The following is a 25,647-nucleotide window of genomic DNA, read 5'->3' as shown; positions in this document are numbered from 1 at the left end:
CTCAAACTCCTGACCTCAAGAGAGCTGTTCCGCCCACACTGGCCTCCCAAAGTGCCGGGATTACAGACATGAGCCACTGAATCCAGCCCAAGCTTGCCTTTTTAAATTAACAAGCTACTGGTAGATATTTTTGCATGTTAGTACATGAGATTTCAACTCAATTTTTAAAAACAAGGGTACTCTCTGTATAAAATAATTTTTACAGACAACACTTCAATAAAAATTGTGCATTTAACTTTACATAGTGTTGAAAATATTTTTAGATATGTTATGGCAAATTCGTAGAATTGTTGAGTTTTCAGATGTGTATAGGTTTAATTTTGACGCATATTGCCAAAATGCCCTTTAAAAGGAGCATATGTCAATGTACCAACTGTATGTAATTTCAAGTGGAAGTCCCATAAAGATTATCCACCTCCTGCTACCAGATATAAGGTCTAAAGACACATTAACACATGTATACAAGAAGACCTAGCCAAGAATGATCATGGTAGCATCAGAACCTTAGTGATAAAACATTGGAACTAACCTTTGCAGCAGAAGAGTAGATAAATTGAGATATGTTTACATCACAAGATACTATCCATTTTCTTATCATCTGTTAGATAAATTATAGTATCTGTTATTTAGAGTCTACCTGGAACCACTATGCTTTACTTCAGCTCATATTCAATATGTTAGTTTATAAAATATGTAAAATAATCTGTTGTTTATAAATATATACATATGTAGGATAAAAACAAATTTATTCATTCAGCAAATATTTACTGAGAGCAAAATACACAGAATGTTAGAAAAAAATGTTTACAATCATGGGTAAGATATATAGGACACAAAAAACATTAACTACAAAAGAAAATAATTCGATAAATTGAGTTTCAATAAATTAAAAACCTCTACTCTTTGAAAATCACCATTAAGAAAATTAAAAGGCAATTCACAGAGTGGGGAAAAAATATTGATGATACATATGTCTAACAAAAGGCTTACCTCCAGAATATATTAAAAATGCTTACAACTAACAGGAAGATATACAACCCAATTTTTTTTCTGGGGGGGTGGGGAAGGAGTTCCACTCTTGTTGCCCAGGCTGGAGTGCAATGACACGATCTTGGCTCACCGCAACCTCCGCCTCCCAGGTTCAAGCAATTCTGCCTCTGCCTCTCGAGTAGCTAGGATTACAGGCATGTGCCACCACGCCCAGCTAATTTTGTATTTTTAGTAGAGACGGGGTTCCTCCACGTTGGTCAAGCTGATCTCGAACTCCTGACCTCAGGTGATCTGCCAGCTTGGGGCTCCCAAAGTGCTGGGATTACAGGCATGAGCCACCGCACCCAGCCACAACCTAATTTTTAAATGAGCAGAAAATTTGAAATCATCCTTTACAAAAAATTGACAAATGGCCAATAAGGATATAGTAAGATGACTAGTCATTGCGGAAATGCTAGTAAAAATGACAATGAAATGCTGAGAATGCCTAAAATGTAAAAAGACTGGAAATACCAAATGTTGGTGAAGATGTGGAACAACTGGAACTCTCATATACTGTGGGTGGAAACCTGAAATTGTATAACCACTTTAGATTGTTGGCAGTTTCTAACAAAGTTAAATACAGACCTGCCCAATGAACCAGCAATTCCATTCCTAGGTATTTACCCAAAATGAATGAAGCATGTCCACACTAAGGCTTGTACATGAATGTTCACAGTAGCTTTAATCACCAAAACCTAAAAACATGCCAAATGCCAATCAGCAGATAAATGGATAGCGTTATACCCATACAACAAAATACTAATCTGCAATAAAAATGAACTATTGGTACATGCAATAGCATAGATAAATCTCAAAAAGAAATTATGGAAAGCAAGTGAAGGATTCTGAGCCAAGGAGCAACATGATCAGATTTAGGTTTTAACAGGATCCCTCTGGCTACCATATTGAAAATAGACCAAAGTGAGGTAAAGGCAGGAGCAGGGAGATCAGACAGGAGGCAACTTAGTAATCCACGTGCAAATATGATGAAGGTAGGACCAGGGAGTAGCATGACAGGTCATGAGAAGTGATTAGATTTAGTCATCAAAAACTATCAGACTCTGAAGGACTCTCCACTCTACAACAATTAGACTTCGGCTGGGACACATCCTTTGAAGTATTTCTCATAAAATGTAGAAGAACCATCCAGGGACATCCCACCCTTTCTCCCCACACCCTCTTGCCACCAAATTAAAAATTTAAAACATGAGCAGACCTCAGATCAGTCAGAAACCAGAAAGAACAGAAACCAGTGTCTCCATGTTCCAAAGCCATTGCAACAGCACCCAGAAGACAGGAGCCAAGGAATCTAGAGAGGGAGAGGACTCAGACCAGAGAAGCAGGCAGTGAGAGCAGTGGAGAAGAAGAGCTGGCCTGATCTGCACACAGATGGAGGAATAAGATTACCATGAGGCCAGGTTAATATAGCAGCCATGATGTGGGGATACTGAACGTGGAAAGCAGCAAGAAATAGAAGCTGAACCTGAGACTCCTGCTCTGAACAAAAGTCTCCAGTGGATCCAATATGATCATGGTTTGGATAAGCCCCTTGACTACCGCCAGAGGCAGATGCAAATGCTCTCTAAAGGAAGGACTCACCAAGTTAGCCACCCAGTTTAAGATCAAAGATTAAACCCAAAGGGAGGCAAGCAAACTACAGTCAGAGATGTACACCCTCCAAGAACCAAACAGTCTGGAGTGTCAGATTCAGAATACCCAAGAGCTATGCACAAAACTTTAAAGAAAGAGAAGATTCTATTATAAATTGAATATTAAAGAGCTAGGAATTAGAAATATTTGAGGAAAGAAGCAAACGGAAATTCCTAAAATAAAAAATTGTTGAAATAAAGTAGGTGAATCAAATGCGAATAAGGCAAAAATAAAAAGATAATTACATATCTGAAGAATTGATCCAACTTACCCAAAATAAAACAAAGACGGAAAACACAAATAGAGGTATAAAAAACAAAATGAGAAGATCTTGCATATATTTAATCAGAGAGCCAGAAAGGAATAATAAAAGGAACAGAAGAGAGGAAATATTTAAAGGAAAATATGTCATAACTAATTAAAAATATGAATATGAATTCAAAATTCCAGGAAGCAAAACATATCCCAATTAAGATAAACATGCCTGGACACATAAAAAGGAAACAGCAGAACATCAAAGGCAATAATATGATCCCAAAAACTAGAGAGCACACACACATCATCTACAGAAAAATGTCAGAATGACAGAGTCCTCAATGATGACAATGCAGACTAGACAGTAATACAGTACGATCTGCAGACAGAAGAGAAAAGGAGCTGTTCAGAGAACTATGTACTCAGCCAAAATTCCCTTTGGGAACAAGAATGAAATAAATGCATTTACCAATTTTAAAAACGAGGGCATTTTGCAAATATTTGCAAAATATACCTGATAAAAGACTAGTATCCAAAATATACGACGAATTCTTAAAACCCAACAATAAGAAAAAAAAGCCCCATTAAGAAATTAAGATCAAAATAAACACCTTACCAAAGATGTACAGATGGCAAATAAGCATACTGAGAGATTCTCATCATCAAATGTAATTAGGGAATTGCAAATTAAAAGATGATGCCAGCATACACATATTAGAATGGCTGTAATTCAAAAGCCTAACAATACCAAAGTCCAGCAAAGATGCAGAGCAGCAGGAACTCCCATTCATTGCTGTTGGGACTGCAAAATGGTACAGCCACTTCGGAAGTTTCTTACAAAGTTAAACACAGTCTTATCATGGGATTCGGCAATCATGCACCTAGGTAGCTGCCCAGTTTATTTTAAAACTTGTACATGAATATTTACAACACCTTTATTTATAAGGCCAAACACTAGAAGCAATAGGTCCTTCGATAAGTGAATGGAGAAACTGGTATTTTTACAATGGAATATTTGTTATTCAGTGATAAAAAGTGAGCTGTCAAGCCATGAAAAGTCACAGAGGAAACTTAAATACATATTTCTAAGTGAACGAAGCTAGTCTGTAAAGGTACATCTGTATTTTCCCAACTATATACCACTCTGGAATAGGTAAAACTATGGAAACAGTAAAAAGAACAGTGGTTATCAGGAGCTTAAGAAGAGGGAAGAAGGGTTGAATAGGTGACAGATGGAGGATTTTATTCAAGCAGTAAAACTACTTTTTTTTTTTTTGAGACAAAGCCTTGCTCTGTCACCCAGGCTAGAGTGCAGTGATGCAATCTCAGCTCACTGCAACCTCTACCTCCCAGGTTCAAGTGATTCTCCTGCCTCAGCCTCCCGACCGAGTAGCTGGCATTACAGGTGCCCGCCACTGCACCTGATTTTTGTATTTTTAGTAGAGTCAGGATTTCACCATCTTGGCCGGGCTGGTCTCGAACTCTTGACCTTGTGATCCACGTGCCTCAGCCTCCCAAAGTGCTGGGATTACAGGCGTGAGCCACTGCACCTGGCCACTATTCTTCATGGTACTAGAATGGTGGCTATATGACACTGCATTTGTGAAAGTCTATAGAACTTCACAGTGCAAATAATGAAATTTAGTGTTGCAAAGTTTAGAGAAGCATTTAGGAAGCTGGGGAATCCCAAGTTAGAATGCAGACTATGACATGTTGATGATACAAGAAATATCAAGATACAGATGACTAACAAAACTGTATATAATTTAGCTGTATTACGAATGGATGAAACAACTTTATTGAAGGGGTGAGGGGAAAGGGTTTTGCCCTAAATAACTCTGGCAATGAGTGCAGTTTCTGAGACTAAAAGCAAAGGAAACCGGACATAAGCACCGTACTCTAGTTGATAACATATTTCCCAGAGATACAGCTTAACAATTCTGAAATTGCTGTGCATGTATACAGGAAATGAACAACTAAGTAAATTAATGGCAGATGATGAAAGCCAGATTTCTCTGTTGGAGTAGGAGTTTACCTATAAGCAAGGGAAGGCGGCTAGAATGATCCATGTGGTAATGAATTACAGTTGGGGACATCAATTGGACTCACTTTTAGTTTAACTCACATAAACAAATATTTGCAGGTATATTTGTATAAACAGGTAAGCAGACACTAATACATTTCCCAGAACTCCTTTGAGAAATAGCTGATTCCAGACTGGGGGCAGGAAATTATACAAAATTAGTCTAGAACATCTTATTGTGCCAAAATGTAAGTTAATGTTTTTTCTTTGTTTGTTTTTTTTTAAAAAAAAAAAAAGCCCATCCCACTATAGAAGAGGTATGCCAAAGGGACACAGGAGAAACAAGAAACTGAAAAAACTTCTAATGACCAAAACTGGAACATTTGAATAACAAATTAAACAGCACTGGATTATAACTGAAAGTATAAAAAATACTCCTCAGTCCATACTGATGTAAATAAATGAGTGAATAAACAAACACAGGACAAGAGGCAAAACTCATATGCAAATAACTCATGTAGATCATCTGCCCTCAAGGAGCTACAGCGTAACTCCTCACTCCTGAAGTGTGGTTGCATATAGAGACTTCCAAAAAGCATATGGAAAGGAAGGGGGAAAGCGTCACTTTGCGATGGACAAACCTGACGAACACTACCTCAGCCAGATGATTAAATAATCAACAGTATGGCCGGGCACCGTGGCTCATACCTGTAATCCCAGCACTTTGGGAAGCTGAGGCAGTTGAATCACAAGGTCAGGAGTTCGAGACCAGCCTGGCCAATATGGTGAAACCCCATCTCTACTAAAAAAACAAAAATTAGCCGGGCGTGGTGGCAGGCGCCTATAGTCCCAGCTACTCAGGAGGCTGAAGCAGGAGAATTGTTTGAACCTGGGAGGTGGAAGTTGCAGTGAGCCAAGATTGCGCCACTGCCTTCTAGCCTAGGTGACAGAGCGAGACTCCGTCTCAAAAATCAACAGTAGTTAAGTCATGTGGATAGTATATATTCTTAATTTGAGGTAACGAAAATCTCATTTTTACCTCTGATTGTCCTCCCAAAAAATCTATAAAATCCATCTATGAGAAAAAAAAACAGAAAAATTCCAATTGAGAGACATTTGCAAAATACCTGAGCAGCACTTCTCAAAATTGTAAACATTATCAAAAACAAGAAGAGCATGAGAAACTGACAGCCAAGTGGAACTTCAAGAGACATGACAACTAAATATAATGCAGTATTCTGGATGGGATAAAAGAGGAAAGAGACACTGGGTAAAAACTAAGGAAATCTGAATAAAGTATGGACTTTGGTCAATAATAATGTATCAGTTGGGCGTGGTGGCTCACACCTGTAATCCCAACACTTTGGGAGACGGAGGCAGGTGGATCACCTGAGGTCAGGAGTTTGAGACCAGCCTGGCCAACATGGTGAAACCTCGTCTCTACTAAAAATACAAAAATTAGCCGGGCATGGTGGTGGGCACCTGTAATCCCAGCTACTCAGGAGGCTGAGGCAGAATCGCTTGAACCCAGGAGACAGAGGTTGCAGTGAGTGGAGATCACACACCACTGCACTCCAGCCTGGGCGACAGAGCAAGACTCCATCTGAAAAAAAAAAAAAAGAAAACACAGTAATAATAATAATGTATCAACATTGGTTCATTATTTGCAACAAATGCACCATATTCATGTAAAATGTTAATAATAGGGGAAAATGGGTGCAAATTATGTGAGAATTCTGAGAAATATATTTGTACTTTATAAATCTAAAATTTTTAAAAAAATAAATTTTTTAAAAATCACCAATATGCAAGGAAACGAAATAACAGTAACAGAAAGAAAAAAATCAAGAGAAATAAACCCAGAAATGACATCTATGATAGAATTAGTAAACAAATACATTATCCTGTCAGTACACTGTCTTCGAGAAGATAAAAACATGAGCATTGTAATATTTTAAAAACTTAGAACTGTTAAAAATAAAAAATACAAAATTGAAAAATGGAATTAACAGCAGGTTATACTTGGCAGAAAACTGTATCAATGAAAAGAAATAGCAATTTTAAAAACTGACAAAACAAAGGAGACAGAAAAAATGACTGAGAATAAATTAAGAGCACCAGTGACCTAAAGGACAATATCAAGCAGTCTAACATATGTGTAATTGTAGTCCAAGGAAGAGACGAGAAACAAGAAACAAAATGTTTGAAATAATGGTCCAAATTTCCTAAATTTGATGAAAAGCATAAACCCACAAATCCAAGAACCTCAACAACCCCAAGCAGAATAAACTTAAGAAAACTATGCCAAGTAGCATTCTAATGTAATTGCTAGGATTCAGTGGAAAATCTTAGAAGCAGCTATGGTGGGTGCAAGGGGGTCTACAGAAAAACAAAGAAAGACAGCAGACCTCTCTTCAGAAGCATGTAAGCTGACAGCAGAGTAGAGATGCCTTTAAAGTATTCAGATTGTTTTTTGCTGTTGAGATGTTCGAGCTCCTTGGATATTCTGGATATTAATCCCATCAGATGAATAGCTTGCAAATATTTTCTCCCATTCTGTAGGTTGCCCTTTCACTGTGTTTATTGTTTCCTTTGCTGTGCAGAAGCTTTTTTGTTTGATGTAATCTCATTTGTTTATTTTTGCTTTTGTTGCCTGTGCTTTTGTTTTTTAGAGGCAAGCTTCTGCTCTGTCACCCAGGCTAGGGGGCAGTAGTTTGATAGTAGCTCACTGCAGCCTTGGATTGCTGGACTCAAGTGATCCACCTGCCTGAGCTTCCCGAGTAGCTGGGACTACAGGTACATACCATCACATCTGGCTAACTTTTATTTTTTGAAAAGACAGGGTCTCGCTTTTCCGCGCTACCTGCAGAGGGGTCCATACGGCGTTGTTCTGGATTCCCGTCGTAACTTAAAGGGAAACTTTCACAATGTCCGGAGCCCTTGATGTCCTGCAAATGAAGGAGGAGCATGTCCTTAAGTTCCTTGCAGCAGGAACCCACTTAGGTGGCACCAATCTTGACTTCCAGATGGAATAGTACATCTATAAAAGGAAAAGTGATGGCATCTATATCATAAATCTGAAGAGGACATGGGAGAAGCTTCTGCTGGCAGCTCGTGCTATTGTTGCCATTGAAAACCCTGCTGATGTCAGTGTTATATCCTCCAGGAATACTGGCCAGAGGGCTGTGCTGAAGTTTGCTGCTGCCACTGGAGCCACTCCAATTGCTGGCCGCTTCACTCCTGGAACCTTCACTAACCAGATCCAGGCAGCCTTCCGGGAGCCACGGCTTCTTGTGGTTACTGACCCCAGGGCTGACCACCAGCCTCTCACGGAGGCATCTTATGTTAACCTACCTACTATTGCGCTGTGTAACACAGATTCTCCTCTGCGCTATGTGGACATTGCCATCCCATGCAACAACAAGGGAGCTCACTCAGTGGGTTTGATGTGGTGGATGCTGGCTCGGGAAGTTCTGCGCATGCGTGGCACCATTTACCGTGAACACCCATGGGAGGTCATGCCTGATCTGTACTTCTACAGAGATCCTGAAGAGATTGAAAAAGAAGAGCAGGCTGCTGCTGAGAAGGCAGTGACCAAGGAGGAATTTCAGGGTGAATGGACTGCTCCAGCTCCTGAGTTCACTGCTACTCAGCCTGAGGTTGCAGACTGGTCTGAAGGTGTATAGGTGCCCTCTGTGCCTATTCAGCAATTCCCTACTGAAGACTGGAGAGCTCAGCCTGCCACGGAAGACTGGTCTGCAGCTCCCACTGCTCAGGCCACTGAATGGGTAGGAGCAACCACTGACTGGTCTTAAGCTGTTCTTGCATAGGCTCTTAAGCAGCATGGAAAAATGGTTGATGGAAAATAAACATCAGTTTCTTAAAAAAAAAAAAAAAAGACAGGGTCTCACTATGTTGCCTAGGCTGGTCTTAAACTCCCGAGCTCAAGTGATTTGTTGACTGCTTTTGAGGTCTTATTCATAAAATATTTTCCCAGACCAATGTCCTGAAGGGTTTCCCCCTATGTTTTCTTGTAGTAGTTTTATGGTTTCAGATCTTACATTTAGGTCTTTGATCCATTTTGAGTTTATTTTCATATAGGGTGAGAGGTGAGGGTCTATTGTCATTCTTCTGCCTATGGATATCTAGTTTTCCCAGCATCACTTATTGAAGAGATTATCCTTTCCCCAGTGAGTATTCTTGCTGCCTTTGTCAAAAATCAGTTGGTAGCCAGGCGTGGTGGCTCATGCCTGTAATCCCAGCACTTTGGGAGGCTAAGGCAGGAGAATCATTTGAGCCCAGGGGTTTCAAGACCAGCCTACACAATATAGAGAGACTCTGTCTCCACAGAAAATTTTTTAAAGTTAGCTAGGCATGGTTGCACGTACCTGTAGTCCCTGCTACTCAGGAGGCTGAAGTATGAGGATTTCTTAAGCCCAGGAGGTAAAGGTTACAGTGAGCCATGATCATGCCATTGCACTCCAGCCTGGGAGATGGAGTGAGACACTGTCTCAAAAAACAAAAAATTTTTAAAAAGCAGTTGGCTGTAGATGAATACATTACTTTCTGCGTGGTCTATTCTGTTCCATTAGTCTATGTGTCTGTTTTTATGACAGTACCATGCTGTCTCCGTTACTACAGCTTTGTAGTATATTTTGAAGTCTGACAGTGTATACCTCCAGCTTTCTTTTTGCTCAGGATTGCTTTGGCTATTGGGAGTCTTTTGTAGTTCAATATAAATTTTAAGATTTTTTTTATTTCTATGAAGAATGTCATTGGTATTTTGATAAAGACTGCATTGAGGCCAGGGCACAGTGGCTCACCGGCCGAGGTGGGCGGATCACAAGGTCAGGAGATCGAGACCATCCTGGCTAACACAGTGAAACCCTGTCTCTACTAAAAATACAAAAAAAATTAGCTGGGCATGGTGGTGGGCGCCTGTAGTCCCAGCTACTTTGGAGGCTGAGGCAGAAGAATGACATGAACCCGGGAGGTGGAGCTTGCAGTGAGCCAAGATCGCACCACTGCACTCCAGCCTGGGCAACAGAGCGAGACTCCATCTCAAAAGATTGCATTGAACCTGTAGATTGCTTTGGATAGTATGGTCCTTTCAACAATATTGGCAGTGCCCACGCTCAGGGCCTGGCAGGGCTGACCCGCCTAGCGTGGCTCAACCGCCCTTGAAGTGCACTGCTGCTACCATGTCTTCCAGGGCCAGCAAGAGTGCCCTGCAGCGCCTGGTGGAGCAGCTCAAGCTGCAGGTCGGCGTGGAGAGGATCAAGGTCTCTCAGGCAGCTGCAGAGCTGCAACAGTACTGCATGCAGAATGCCTGAAAGGATGCCCTGCTGGTCAGTGTTTCAGCAGGAAGTAACCCCCTCCTGGAGTCCAGATCCTGTGCTTTACCCTGAAGACTCTAGGAAAGAAGTCTGCAGAGGAATGCCTTCAAGCAAGAAGTGATAAGTGACTGCCTCCAAGCCTCAAGAGAAGGCTTTTCCCTAGTCAAGTGACATTTAGTTATTTCAGACCTTTCCTGTAGCCTTGTCCTATAACCAAAATTCTACAGAAATTGGTGAGTTTCTACTCAACTGAGGAAACTGGGAGAAGAAATATAGCTCTAAATAATAACAGTCTGGGTTTTTTGTTTGTTTGTTTTTGGTGAAGTGCTTTATATGTAAGACAAAAACCTTACCACCAGATAAGTCAAAATGTACCTCTTTCATAAGTGAATTACTGATGTTTCTATACCTAGAATATCATGTATATTTACTGGATGTTTACATTTAGGAAGGAAAACATTTTATTTAAAAAATTGAATATTTGTTATCTGTTGCTCCTGACAAATATTTTTATACCAAATTATACAAAATGTGTTCTGCTCATGAATTTACAATTTCTAAATGAAGGCAAGAAAGTACAAATTGCTGGGAAAAAGAGTAGGCTTTACTAATTAACTGATGCCTTGATTTTTCCAAATGAGAAGGTTGCTTCATTTTTTAACACTTAACGTGGGAGCTGTTTCTTAGCTCATCCAGAAAGATTAATTTTATGTTGGGCATTAGGTTGCCCCATCATATATATAGATTAGATGAAGCAGATTCAGTCTTTGTATTCTTACGTTTTTCTGCTTGTAGTTGTGGTTGTACCTAAATACATTATTTCGTATCTTTTTTTGTTTTTTTTTTTTTTGAGACAGAGTCTCACTCTGTCACTCAGGCTGGAGTGCAGTGGCATGATCTCAGTTCCTTGTAACCTCAGCCTCCCGGGTTCAAACAACTCCCCTGCCTCAGCCTCCCAAGTAACTGTGATATGTGATTACAGGTACATGCCATAATGCCCAGCTAATTTGTGTGTGTGTGTGGATTTTTAGTAGAGGCAGGGTTTTACCATGTTGGCCAGGCTGGTCTCGAACTCCTGACCTCAAGCAATCCACACACCTTGGCCTCCCAAAGTGCTGGGATTACAGGCATGAGCCACCATGCTCGGCCTATTTCATGTCTTAAGAAATGTTTAAATATGACTCGAAGAACGTTGTAAATAGTTAAAAACAAAGTCATGTAAATACTACAACCTAAAATAATTCTTAATGTCACAAGCGTTTTATTTATTTTGATGCTGTGCCTTTGATTTGATTTGGGACTTTTAGAAGACAGCTTTGTGTTTGCAATAATCTTTAAAGAGCTTGGAAATAAAATTTCTGCTTAATTCAAAAAAAATTAATTCTTCTGATCCATGAGCATGGGATGTCTTTCCATTTGTTTGTATTCTCAAACTATGCAACTTAAATATAGGCAAATGATCTACAGACATTTCTCAAAAGAAGACAAATGGCCAAGAAATATATTTTTTAAATGCTCAACATTACTAATTATAAAGGGAAATGCAACTCTAAATCACAGTGAGGTATCATCTCACTGCAGGATGGCTATTATCAAAAGACAAAACAACAAATGCTAGTGAGGACGTAAAGAAAAGGGAACTCTTAAACACTCTTGGTGGGAATGTAAAGTAGTATAGCCGCTACGGAAAACAGTATGGAGGTTCCTCAAAAAACTACAAAAGGCTTGGCATGGTGGCTCATGCCTGTAATCCCAGCACCTTAGGAGGCCAAGGCTGGCCAATCACTTGAGACCAGGAGTTCGAGACCTAGCCTGGCCAACATGGCGAAACCCCGTAAGACATGCCTGCTTCCTCTTTCACCCTGATTGTAAGTTTCCTGAGGCCTCTTCAGCCATGCAGAACTATGAATCAACTAAGCCTCTTTTTAAATTACCCAGTCTAGGGCAGTTCTTCATAGCAATGTGAAAACAGACTAATACAGAAGCTAAAAAAAAAAACGTTGATCACACAGAAGTAAAAAAGAGAACAGAGGATACTAGAGGCTGGGAAGGGTAAAGGGAGCAGAGAGATAGGAAGAGGTTTGCTAAAGGATACAAAATTACAGCTAGATAGGAGGAATTAGTTCTAGAGTTCTACAGTACTGTAGAATGACTATAGTTAACAGTAATACATAGTTTCAAATAGCTAGAAAGAGAATATTTAATGTTCACCCTCCCAAAATAATGTTCTAGACGATATGCTAATTACCCTGATGCGATCACTGTACACTTTATGCACCAAAACATCACTATATACCCCATAAATATGGACCAAAAAAGTCAATTAAAAATGTAAAAGAAACCAATTTTTTAAATATTAAAAAAAAAAGTACTCAGAAGGAAAATGTGTCAAACTAGAACTCTTTACCTAGTGACATTATCTTTAAAAAATAAAGGCAAGGCCGGGCATGGTGGCTCACGCCTATAACCTCAGCACTTTGGGAGGCCAAGGCGAATGGATTACCTGAGGTCAGGAGTTTGCGACCAGCCTGGACAACATGGTGAAATCCCATCTCTACTAAAAGTACAAAAATCAGCCAGGTGTGGTGCCGGGTGCCTGTAGTCCCAGCTTCTTGGGAGGCTGAGGCATGAGAATTGCTTGAATTTGAGAGATGGAGGTTGCAGTGAGTGGAGATCACGCCAGCACACTCCAGCCTGGGCAACAGAGCAAGACTCCGTCTCAAAAAAATAAAAATAAAGGCAAAATAAAAGCTTAACATAAACCAAGCTGAGAGAGCTCATCGCTAATACACCTGAACCATACAAAATGTTAAAGGAAGTTCCTCAGGCAGAAGAGAAACCATACAAGATACAAATATGGATCTACACAAAGTAACAAAGAGCCCTAACAAAGGCAAGTATGTGGGTAAATATAAAATATGTTGTCTGCCTACAACAAAAATAACAACGTTTTGTGAGGTTAATAGGATATGCAAAAGCAACATAGAGGCTAACAACAGCACAGAGTCTGGGGCCTGGAAGAATACTGTTGTGAGGTTCTTGTGCATAACATCAAGCAGTGGGGTATTATTTGAAGGAAGACTGTGATATGTTAAAGATGTCTACGGTAAGCCAGGTGCGGTGGCTCATGCCTGTAATCCCAGCACTTTGGGAGGCCAAGGCAGGCAGATCACAAGGTCAGGAGATCGTGACCATCCTGGCTAACATGGTGAAACCCCGTCTCTACTAAAAATAGAAAAAATTAGCTGGGTGTGCTGGCACACACCTGTAGTCCCGGCTAGCTATTCGGGAGGCTGAGGCAGGAGAATCGCTTGAACCCGGGAGGGTGATGGGGAGGTTGCAGTGAGCCGAGATCGCGCCATTGCACTCCTGCCTGGACGACAGAGCGAGACTGTCACTGTACATTAGAAGCCTATACTACCCCGAACTCGCCCTTATTATACAAATCTATAATGAGTTTTATGTTTTTCCTCGTTATTAAAACCATCTTCCTTCTGGCTTGTCAGATATTCTCCTAAATGGCCTGAGCGAGTCCCTTCATGGTCACCATCATTGCTAAATAAACACACTCACAGGTTACCACACAATGATCTAACTCTTATGACCACTAAACTATAATTTTAATTTTAAACTGCCTAACTTTAAAATTACTTTCTACTATTAAAAACCTATACAATAAATATATTACATTTCATGTACCTGTGGTATATTTTCTGTAAAACCAAAGAATCTTTGGTGAAAAGTCAAAAATTCCAACTTGATCTGAAGTGGGAAAGCAATAAAGATAAAAATTATTCATGCTCATACATAATAAATCTGCCTGCTCCTTCCCATTTTCTATACCAATATAACTCGCATTATATTTGGAGGCTTAATATTAGAGCTAGGAGGCAAGGGATATCTCCAAAAAATCATATTTTCTGTACAATCTTTAAGACAGCCTTTGATTTTTTGCTTTTCCAAAGTGAAGTGCTCAATAAACATCACTTTGAATCTCCTTTCAAATATATTCAATCCTCATCCTGGTTGTTTCCTCCCTTTACCCCCACCACCCCCCACCCCCCCGCCAAAAAAAAATGTATCATAGAAGTACTGGTTTAAGCTTCAAGAGTAGAGCGTGTGTAAATCACCTGCATCCTTGCTAGGCAGAACGCCTTTCAGCCAAACTGTGATACAGCAAAATTCTTTCTCTCAATCCCCATTTTCCTCCTGATTCTGACTTTAAAATGGAAGTGGGAATGTGGGCTTAAATGCCCCCCACCTCCCATCACATCCAGGATAATGAGTCATAGTTCCTTTGACTAGAAGTCTTTCAAAACGTTAAGTTCTTTTCATTTTCCTTGAACATGATATATCCGCCCCAACCCTGCTTCCTTCCACTGCCTTAGAACATAGATTCTTTTGTACTTGGAAGGAACTTGATTGGTTTTGGAGCTGAATAATCACTTGAGATGAAGCATACAACTGAGATCTTATTAAAACTTCATTTAAAAATAAGATGGGGCCAGGCACAGTGGCTCACACCTGTAATCCCAGCACTTTGAGAGGGCGAGGCATGAGAATTGCTTGAGCCTCGGAGTTTGAGAACAGACTGAGAAACATGGCAAAAATCTGCTTCGACAAAAGTTAGCTGGGTGTGGTGGCATACACCTGTAGTCCCAGCTACTTGGGAGGCTGAGGTGGGAGGATCTCTTGAGCCTGGGAGGTCAAGGCTGCAGTGAGTCATGATCGCACCACTGCACTCCAGCCTGGGTGAAACAGCAAGACCCTGTCTGAAAAGATCACAATAATAAGATGCATCAACTTTGATGTTACAACTATGCAGCCATAAAAAGGAACGAGATCATATCCTTTGCAGGGACATAGATGGAGCTGGAAGCCATTATCCTCAGCAAACTAATGCAGGAACAGAAAACCAAACACCACATGTTCTCACTTATGAGCTGAATGATGAGAACACATGGTCACATGGGGGGGACCAACACACACTGGGGTCTGTCGGGGAGGTGGGTGGGGAGGGAGAGCATCAGGAAGAATAGCTAATGGATGCTAGACTTAATGCCTAGGTGATGGGTTGATCTGTGCAGCAAACCACCATGACACCTATGTAACATACCTACACATCCTGCACATGTACCCCTGAACTTAAAAGTTGAAGATTAAAAAAAAAAAACTTCGAGCATTATGAGTGTTTCACAGATATTCTTGGTGGAGCAAAGCAATCAACACAAAATGCTAAAGTGATTTCTGCTAATGTTATGATTGTCGGCAGTTGTTCTTTTAAAACTGTCTTTTAGTTAAGTAAATCCTCCTTTAATTCATTTTCCTTCCCCTTTTTTTTATTTATTTTTTTGAGACAGTCTTACTCTGTTGCCCAGGCTGGATTGCAGTGGCACAATCTTGGCTCACTGCAACCTCTGCCTCCTATGCTCAAGTGATTCTCCCACCTCAGCCTCCCAAGTAGCTGAAGACTACAGGCGTGCACCACTGGGCCCGGCTAATTTTTATATTTTTAGTAGAGGCAGGGTTTCACTATGTTGGCCAGGCTGGTCTCAAACTCCTGACCTCAAGTGACCTACCCACCTTGGCCTCCCAAAGTGCCGGGATTACAGGCGTGAGCCACTGCACCTGACCCCTTTCTCTATTTTTTAAAATGAAAAATCAATTTTGCCCAGTACAGGAAAAAAAAATCCATGAACTATTGAAATTTTCCTGAGATTTCAAGTAGGTCTTCATATTTATTTCATTTAAAAATTATTGATCCTTTAAGAATAATGTTCTAATTTTCACTACAATAACAAAACCATCATGACAATACTAATATTTAACTGAGCACTGATGATGGGTCAGATACTATGCCAAGTGTTTGGGATCTACAATCTGTTAGATACAAAAGAAGTTCCTCTTCAAAGGTTTAGCTTGTTCAGCATCCTTGCTCTTCATTCCCTACTTCCAAGGCCAAACTAACTTACTTATCCTTTATGCCTCCCTGTCTTGGTTTCAGTAAACGACTTTCCCACTGGTCCTTATCTACAGAGCCCACATCTGCTACCCACTCTGTAAATTACCCCTCCCGTCGCAATGGCTCTTCCCACCAAAACTGCCCCTTCCCCCATTGTAACCACATTCCTGCACCATTCAAGTTAGCCAATCAGGTTCTGCTTAGATGGTACGGTCCAACTCCACAGTGGAGATAGGACACAGCAGCAGGGACACACTGTGTTAGGGATAAAAACCCCTTCGCTCCTTTGTTTGGTGTGCTCTCATGGTAACCAAACTTGCGAGCAGCACCCTTCTGCAGAAGTAAATTTTGCCTTGCTGAGAAATCCTTTAAGTGCTCATTTTCTTTGCGACTCTGAGCTTTACTTCCAAAAGATTTCATCCAAGACTCACAGCAGCCCATGGGGAAGGCAGAGAATCATGGCCCATGTTACAGGCACAGACACAAAGGCCTCCCAGAAGCAGCAGGGTGCCCAGCTAGGAGGGGCAGGGCCAGGACCTGAACCCAACTCTGTCTGACTTCAGCATCTGAACCACAAAGCTATGCTGAATTTGGAGTTGTAGCTCTCTATGAAATGAAAAAAATACAACTTAGCAACCAAGAGGCATTCTGGCCCTCTGGCTTTCTGGGACCTGCAGCTCAGAGGAAATCTCAGGGCTTTCACAAGCTGCTCACTTTGTAGGGCCCAGAATCCAGGTTGTTACCATAAAAATGTGGGGTTCTTCCCCTGCATAGGAACTCATTCTCCAAACAAGTTCACCTATAGGATCCTAGTGCCTAAGACATAAAAACAGAGCTGATCTGGTGAGAAGGTGAGGTCTGAAGCATCACCCACACCACCTCCCTGATCAGTCACCCTGAGGTGACTCCATTCTATTTAGGAGGTCTGGAAAGCAAAGTCTGGAAATCCCTAGACAGTCATTCAGACTAGACTAGTGACATGGATCTAGGGGGGCCTCTTGAAGATTCCAACTTCAGCCATAGAGCCTGATGCAAACCACCAAACTGCACAAACAGAGGGGCCTTCACAAGCCCTCTCCCAAGACAAGTGAGCCCTGGCAGGGGGGCCAAGTGGTTTTCGAAGCAGGGTTCCTGGCTTATCACTGGGAACTGGCTAGAAATGGAAATTATCAGTTCTGACACCAGTCCTACTGACCCAAACTCTGAGGCTGGGGCCAAGCATTTCACGTGTCAACAGACTTTCAGGTCATTCCAATGCACATGCAAGTCTAAAAACCACTGCGAAGAAACAGAGGCTGACCAGTACCCTGAAGTCAGCAGCTGTGAGGAAGAGAACACAGCATTTTCTACACTGAGCTTTCTCCCTATGGGGATAAAGCTGTCCATTAACTCCCCCAGAGCTGCCACCCCAGCCTTTAATGAGTCCACCGTATCAGGCACATAAGAACAGAGTGTGTGTGTGTGTGTGTGTGTGTGTGTGTGTGTGTGTGTATGTATTTCTTGCTGGGCACCACAGCAGCAAAGGTCTTAAGGGAGATAGAGGGAGATAAACAACTCACAGAACAACAACAAGGTACCATTCCACAGGAGAGAGGCAAGCAGAGGTATACAAACCAGGAGGGTGGGCCACTCTGTCTCAGACATCGAGGAACATTTTCATCCAGATGACACCTGAACTGCTGGAAAATGCAAATAGGAATTTTCCAGGCACAGAGAAGTGCTTTGGTGTCCAGATCCCCCAGCCCCAGCACCTGATACACACACGGGTGATCCTGGTTTGGGTCAGAGCTCAGTAAAAAACATCTTCTCTGAACTTTTTTTTAAACAGCTTTATTGAGATGAAATCCACACACTATAAATTCACTGACTTAAATCATACAGCTCAGTGGTTTTCAGGGCAAGAAACTGGCAGGATTGGCATCTAAACCCTGACCTGACATTTCGGGCAAACACCCAAACACCAAAGTTTTACAATTTTAAGCAGAGAATTTGGTTCTTGTTGATACCTAGTTAAAATAAAAGTTTTCACCTGTCAAGAAAGATACTCAAAAAATAGTGTACATAATTATAAACATACCAAGCTTTTTTTTTAAAGCAAATCACATGAAATAAAATTTGTGAAAATTCCTGGGTTTGTAGGACACAAACACCAAATATTACAACAAATAGTAAGTACAACTTGGGATGAGGCTGCCTGATTTATGCACACCTGAACTTATCTGACACATCTTGTCCCCACAAAGTCTGACAGTTCCAGATAAAGCAGCATGCAAAATTGCCACCAATTAGCAAAGTGGCCTGAAGAAACAAATGTTCCAGTGAAAAACGCCCACATGTATCCCATCAATAATTCAATATTTACAGTACAAGAATAATTTGGTTACACAATTACAGGGCTCAACTGAACACAGTGGCAGTTTTTAAATGCATTTGAATTGCTTTTGTGTATGTCTCAATTTCAGATGAATTCTTTTTTTCCACAATTATTGATCATTCCAAAATTTAAACTCAGTGGAAGGTATCTTAGTGGAAACCAAAAAAGGAAATTGAAAGAATGAAGATTGGCAGGAGCCTCAAAATGTCAAGAACACTCCTATAAAACAATGGAGACTAAAAACTCTGATGGTTGAAATGGTATGCAGAACTGTTTCATTAAGAATCATGATCACCAAGAAAATGTTGGTAATAACAGAAGAGAAATAAGACTGAGAATCAGAATACTCCCAACAGAAAACAAAACCTTCCAAACAGAAAACAATTTCTACAGTCAGCACAGCCTCGTTCTAATGAATGTGTTGACTTCCGTAAGTACCTTGAACTTTCATCCTTGCCTGTCACAATGAGCAACTCACAGCAACACTGTGAAGTTGCAAATTTTTCTGCCTCCAAAATCATGATTCCTATTTACAGAGAATCAAGCAGAACATAAAGGATTTGTTTAAATGTTTCCTAAACAGGTATTATAAAAAATATGAGCAAATAGTTATAAGATCTTGGCCAGTCTATTCCAAAATATATACATATTGGTTGTTTTGTTCTTATTAAATTTTTTTTAACAAGACACACATGACTTACACCAGGCAAACTGTCAGACTAGATTAAATGTACTGAGCTCTTAATCATAAGACACATACAACACAATGAGGCTTGTTTACTTGGATTACACATAAATTAATTATAATGTACTTTACCATTGTCTTGCAGGACAAAGAAGGAACATACAGTATTATGCTGAAGTACTAAGAAGAACAGTGGAAGGTGTGGAGACGAGCTCGGTCAGGGAGACCCTAACCTAGCGGCACTAGAGGAATTAAAGACACACACACAGAAATACAGAGGTGTGAAGTGGGAAATCAGGGGTCTCACAGCCTTCAGAGCTGACAGCCCCCAACAGAGATTTACCCACGTATTTATTAACAGCAAACCAGTCATTAGCATTGTTTCTATACATGTTAAATTAACTAAAAGTATCCCTTATGGGAAAGGAAGGGATGGGCCGAATTAAAGGATAGGTTAGGCTAGTTAACTGCAGCAGGAGCATGTCCTTAAGGCACAGATCCCTCATGCTATTGTTTGTAGCTTAAGAATGCCTTTAAGCGGTTTTCCACCCTGGGCAGGCCAGGTGTTCCTTGCCCTCATTCCTGTAAACCCACAACCTTCCAGCTTGGGCGTTAGGGCCATTATGAACATGTTACAGTGCTGCAGAGATTGTTTATGGCCAGTTTTGGGGCTGGTTTATGGCCAGATTTTGGGGGGCCTGCTCCCAACAGGAAGGTATTGAATTGTTAAGTGAAAAAGGTTTATTCATCAGAGATCACAGTGAAAAAGTTGTGTTCTTCAAGTAACAGAAATTTCTAGGAATCACCCAATTGATTTCTAGATTTGATCAATTTTTACACGAGTGCCTGGAAAACTATAAAGGTAGAAGGACAAATATGACTTTTATTTATCCAAAATAGCTCATGGAGAATTAATCAAAATAAGGGAAAATATGTACAAAATAAAGTGGGAACTCAAATAAGTAAATAAACCAAACACCAAATATTGCTACAAATTCTCCAGTAGCAAATTGCTTTATGTATGCGATTATTGTGTGCTACTCTAAAACAGAAAAATCATGTTCTACAGCAAACCAACTTTTAACTGTCAAAATTCATCTGAAATTAAAGTATACACAAGAATAATTCAAACGCAGTTTTGTTTTTTCAACAGAATGAAATAAGTTCTGAGCAACTTTAACCTTATGCTGCATTTGCAATCAGTCACGTAAAAACGTGACTTTTAGAAGACGTGAAGATTCCACAATGCTTTCACATTAGTAAGTACTTAAAATATATTCTGGACACAGTTCGCTTTATCACTTAGTTATCCCTGGGAAAGCTGCCTTCCCAGTCCCTAAAGTTGCTGACTACTACAGATTTTGCAAGTTACAGGTTCTTCTTGAATTTGTCTTTTCCATTACATGTAGTATTTTAATCACCCATGTCAACTTAGTATTCAAGGGTCTAAGGATAGTGAGGTGGTTTGCCCATTATAAAGCATTGAGATCTTGTAGCACAAAGTACACAACATCTTAAAGACTCTAAAATATATTTTCTGACTCAGAAGGAACACCTGAGCATGAATAGAGAGTTCATTCAAAATTTAATAAACGTTGCACAAACGGTCACATATTGTATAATTCTATGTATACGAAATGTCCAGAATAGGCAAATCAGACAAAGTAGATTAGTGGTTGCAAAGGGCTGGAAGAAGAGGAAAAGGGAGAATGGTTTCTAATGGTTATGAGATTTCTCCTGGGGATGATGAAAATGTTGAAGATAGATAATGGTGATTATTGTACAACTTTGTGAATATAATAAAAAGCCACCAAATCATGCATATTTTTAAAGGGTGAGTTTTGTGGTATATTAATTATATGTCAATATTTTAAAAGTTACCAAAGGTCAAATATGCCATTTTAACTGCAATTTAGAAAAACAATTTCAGGCTAGTTTAGAAAAAAAAATGAAAAATGTCTGATTCCTGATTTAGACATATGAAGAGTTTAACAGAAAATACAGAAAATTACTGGACTATGAAACAATGGTGATTAAAGATGAACAATGAAATTAATAGAAATTATTCTGACATCAAGCAGCAAATTATAGTCTGGGCACAGTGGCTCACGCCTGTAATCCTAGCACTTTGGGAGACCGCAGTGGGAAGATCACAAGGTCAGAAGTTCGAGACCAGCCTGGACAACATGGTGAAACCCCATCTCTATTAAAAATACAAAAATTAGCCTGGCGTGGCGGCACACGCTTGTAATCCCAGCTACTCAGGAGGCTGAGGCAGGAGAATTGCTGGAACCCGGGAGGCAGATGTTGCAGTGAGCTGAGATCATGCCATTGCACTCTAGCCTGGGTGACAGAACAAGACTCCATTTCAAAAAAAAAAAAAGCAAATTATAAAAAAATTTCCGATCTAATGAAAAGCAGTAATTAAAGACACAAACTTCAAATAGAAGTAGCAAATAAGCTCGTAGATTTGATAATTCAGTTAGTAAAAGTGAAAAATATAACAGGTGTATCAAGCAGTCGATTAATAAAAATATTTTTCCGAATTTAAGTTGGTAATGTTTTACATTTGTCAGCTTTTAAATATTTGTAATTTATTTTCTTGTTTTTAGTTAATGTTAGCTTTTCTACCTCATTTTGTTTTCTTAATTTTGTATTCTTTTCGTTAAAAAATCTCCTCCTCCTCAAATCACTTAAGATTTGCTGAGAGTTCTCAGCTTGTCCAGATTGGGGAAAAAACTCTAAAATTGTTATAAAATGTTAAGCCTATGAAGTCAGGGAGAATTGACATCTTTATAAGAATAAATTGTTCTTTTAAATTCTGGAATATACGTGCAGGACGTGCAGGTTTGTTACATAGGTAAACATGTGCCATGTGGTTTGCTGCACCTATCAATCCATCGAGAATAAATTTTTCTAAGAACAAATTGTGACTTTTTGTTCGAGTTTCTTTTGTGGCTCTCGGCAGATTCTCGATGTCTTCACAATGCTCTGGCACACTGCCCATGAAATTTACTCCTAGCATTTTATCTAGGAAGTTCCCTTCCTATATTAACTCTGATTACTCTTTATATACAGAGGCTATTTCTTATTTATTTTTCCTTCATCATTATCATGACATTTCACATCAGAAGGGTGTGTGGACCCCATCCCTAATAAAATGTAAAAGGCACATGCTGGGAACCAGCCCCCATCTGAAGGCCAGAACATTACTAATACCAGTGGCTCCACTCGTGTGCTGGCCCCATCCTATTACCCTGAATAACCCCCAAAGATACCACCACCAGTTTTGCATACATTATCCCTAAGATTTATAAAAGTGAAATAACATTGTACATATGAATTCTTCCGTATTGTTTGGCTTTGCTGCTACAATGCTAATGCCACTATAACAATGGTATAAAATGGTATGATTTTGAGACTTGTTTTATTAAATGTCATGTTACTGGGATATATCAAGTTGTGAGTAGCTGTGGTTCACACTTTTCCATTGCTGTGTTATATTTCATCATGTGAATATACCATAATGTACTCAGGCTCCTCACAATGGGCATGTGGTCATTTCTAGGTTTTTGCTACTGCAGACCGTACAGCTATGAACATTCTTGGTTTCTTGGTATCCACATGAAAGTTTCTTTGGGGCCTAGACACAGCAGTGAAATCTATTAGTCAATAGCTACACAAATATTCAAACTTATGTGATAATGCCAAATTGTTTCTCGAAGTGATTATACTAATTTCCACTTTCCCCAGAAGTATGAGTTTCCACTGACCCATAATCCATTATCAGACTTAATTATTGCCAGTCCTGTAGATGCAAAATCGTATCTTACGATGGTCTTTTTATTTCCCTGTTTTCCAAACAGCTTTAATGCCTTCCCGTGATTTTATTTGCCAAATTGCTTCTTCTGCAAAATGTCTAGTGTCCCTATGTTGCTTATTTTTTCACTGGATTTATTTTAATTGACTTGTAGAAATTCTTTATGTAGTCTGAAATCTAATCCTGTCAGCTATATTGCAAATATAGAACTTCTGCAGGATTGTGTCTTATTATTTCACTTTCTTTACAGTTTACCTTTGTGAAAATGTTATTTCCTATCCCAAGTTTAGAAATATATTTTCTGACTCTAGGGAAAAGAGAGATCAGACTGTTACCATGTCTATGTAGAAAAGGAACACATAAGAAACTGCATTTTGATCTGTACCCTGAACAATTTTTTTGCCTTGAGATGCTATTAATCTGTAACTTTAGCCCCAACCTTGTGCTCACAGAAACATGTGTTGTGTAGAATCAAGGTTTAAGGGATCTAGGCCTGTGCAGGATGTGCCTTGCTAACAATATGTTTACAGGCAGTATGCTTGGTAAAAGTCATTGCCATTCTCCATTCTTGATTAAGCAGAGGGCACAACGCACTGCAGAAAGCGGCAGGTACCTCTGCCCAAGAAAGCCTGGGTATTGGCCAAGGTTTCTCCCCACTGAGATAGCCTGAGATATGGCCCCGTGGGAAGGGAAAGACCTGACCATCCCCCAGCCTGACACCTGTAAAGGATCCGTGCTGAGGAGGATTAGTAAAAGAGGAAGGCCTCTTGAGGTTGAGACAAGAGGAAGGCCTCTGTCTCCTGCGTGCCCCTGGGAACAGAATGTCTCGGTATAAAACCCGATCGTACATTTGTTCTATTCTGAGATAGGAGAAAACCGCCCTGTGGCTGGAGGCGAGCTATGCTGGCGGCAATGCTGCTCTGTTACTCTTTACTACACTGACATGTTTGGGTGAAGAAAAGCATAAATCTGGCCTACGTGCACATCCAGGCATAGTATCTTCCCTTGAACTTATTTGTGACACAGAGTTCCTTTGGTCACATGTTTTCTTGCTTTCTCCCCACTATCACCCTGTTCTCCTGCCGCATTCCTCTGGCTGAGATAGTGAAAACAGTAATCAATAAATACTGAGGAAACTCAGAGACCAGCGCTGGTACAGGTCCTCCGTATGCTGAGCACCGGTCTCCTGGGCCCACTGTTCTTTCTCTATACTTTGTCTCTGTGTCTTATTTATTTTCTCAGTCTCTTGTCCCACCTGACGAGAAATACCCACAGGTGTGGAGCGACAGGCCACCCCTTCACTGACATATCTTCCAAAAGTTTTTGTTTTGCCTTTCACATTTAAATGGATTAAGATTAAGAGGTGGAGGTTGCAGTGAGCCGAGATCATGACACTTCACTCCAGCCTGGGCAACAGAGCGAGACTCTGTCTCAAAAAAAAAAAATAATAATAATAATAATGACAGTAGAAATTATTTATTTTATTGACCCTGTCTTTAATAAGAATGCTTCTAGGTTTTGCTACCTTAAAGCATGATGTTAGCATTTAGAATGAAATATATATAATTGTATTATGTAAGGCAATCATCTGTATTTTCCTACTTTAAAAGTATTTTTAAACTAGAAAGGATTTAGACTTATCAATGCCTCTTCATCATTCTTTGGGTTTATTAATACCATGAGTTATATTAACAGGTTTCCTATTAGGGAACCATAGATGACAAAATGGTAAATTAGTATCCTTAATTTAAAGAGATACGGGGATTAGTCACTGCACAAAAATGTTTAAAATGCCCTGAAATCACTGTTCTAACTTATTTCAAAAATTCTATACCTACGGAAAGATAAAAGAATAGTGCAATGAATTCTTAACATGTTGCCACATTTGCTTTATTCTGATATGTGTACACTTTTATTTTTCACGGAACCATTTAAATTACAAATATCATAATGCTTCTCTAAGTACTTTAGCATGTATATCCTGAGACAGTCTCCTATATAACCCAATACCATTACACTGAAAAGCTTGACTTAATATTATCGAATATGTAGTCCATATTCAAATTTCTCCCAGTTGTCCTTTTTCTTTTTAGCTAGGTTTTTTTTTTTTTTCTCTGCAATCCATCAGATTCAATGAAGAATCATAAACTGCATTTAGCTGGTGTGTCTGTCTCCTTTATTCTAGAACAGATGCCCATCTTTCGTTGTCTTTCACATTCACATTTAAGAGTCCAGGCCAGTTGTGTTCTGGAATGTGCTACAATTTGTCTGATTGTATGTGCATAATTATATTCAGATTAAACACTTTTAGCAAAAAGAATACATAGATGATACCGTATATTTTCCACTACATCATATCAGGTGGCATGTGATGTTGGTGAGTTTCATTATTAGTGATTCTAAGCTTGATGACTTGGTTACAGTGGAGTTTGCCAGATCTCTCCATTGCGAAGGTATTAACATTATTCTTTTTGATGCTCAAATGCTTCCAAATTTGGCTAGTGGGAGAC

General features: G+C 39.9%; 1 protein-coding gene and 2 pseudogenes across 9 annotated transcripts in view; 2 read left to right on the top strand and 1 right to left on the bottom strand.

Annotated features, from left to right (window-relative positions):
• Nucleotides 1–25,647, bottom strand: part of FANK1 (fibronectin type III and ankyrin repeat domains 1) — a 131,802-nt gene that overhangs the window by 63,177 nt on the left and 42,978 nt on the right. The window lies entirely within an intron of this gene.
• LOC129393254 (small ribosomal subunit protein uS2-like) lies at nt 7,797–8,873 on the top strand (annotated as a pseudogene).
• On the top strand, nt 10,122–10,368 carry LOC112441000 (guanine nucleotide-binding protein G(I)/G(S)/G(O) subunit gamma-10-like; annotated as a pseudogene).

The sequence above is a fragment of the Pan paniscus genome, chromosome 8 (genome assembly GCF_029289425.2).
Source record: "Pan paniscus chromosome 8, NHGRI_mPanPan1-v2.0_pri, whole genome shotgun sequence".
Lineage (NCBI taxonomy): Eukaryota > Metazoa > Chordata > Mammalia > Primates > Hominidae > Pan > Pan paniscus.
The sequence above is the reverse complement of the archived record's forward strand: the minus strand, read 5'-3'. Positions and strand labels throughout refer to the sequence as shown.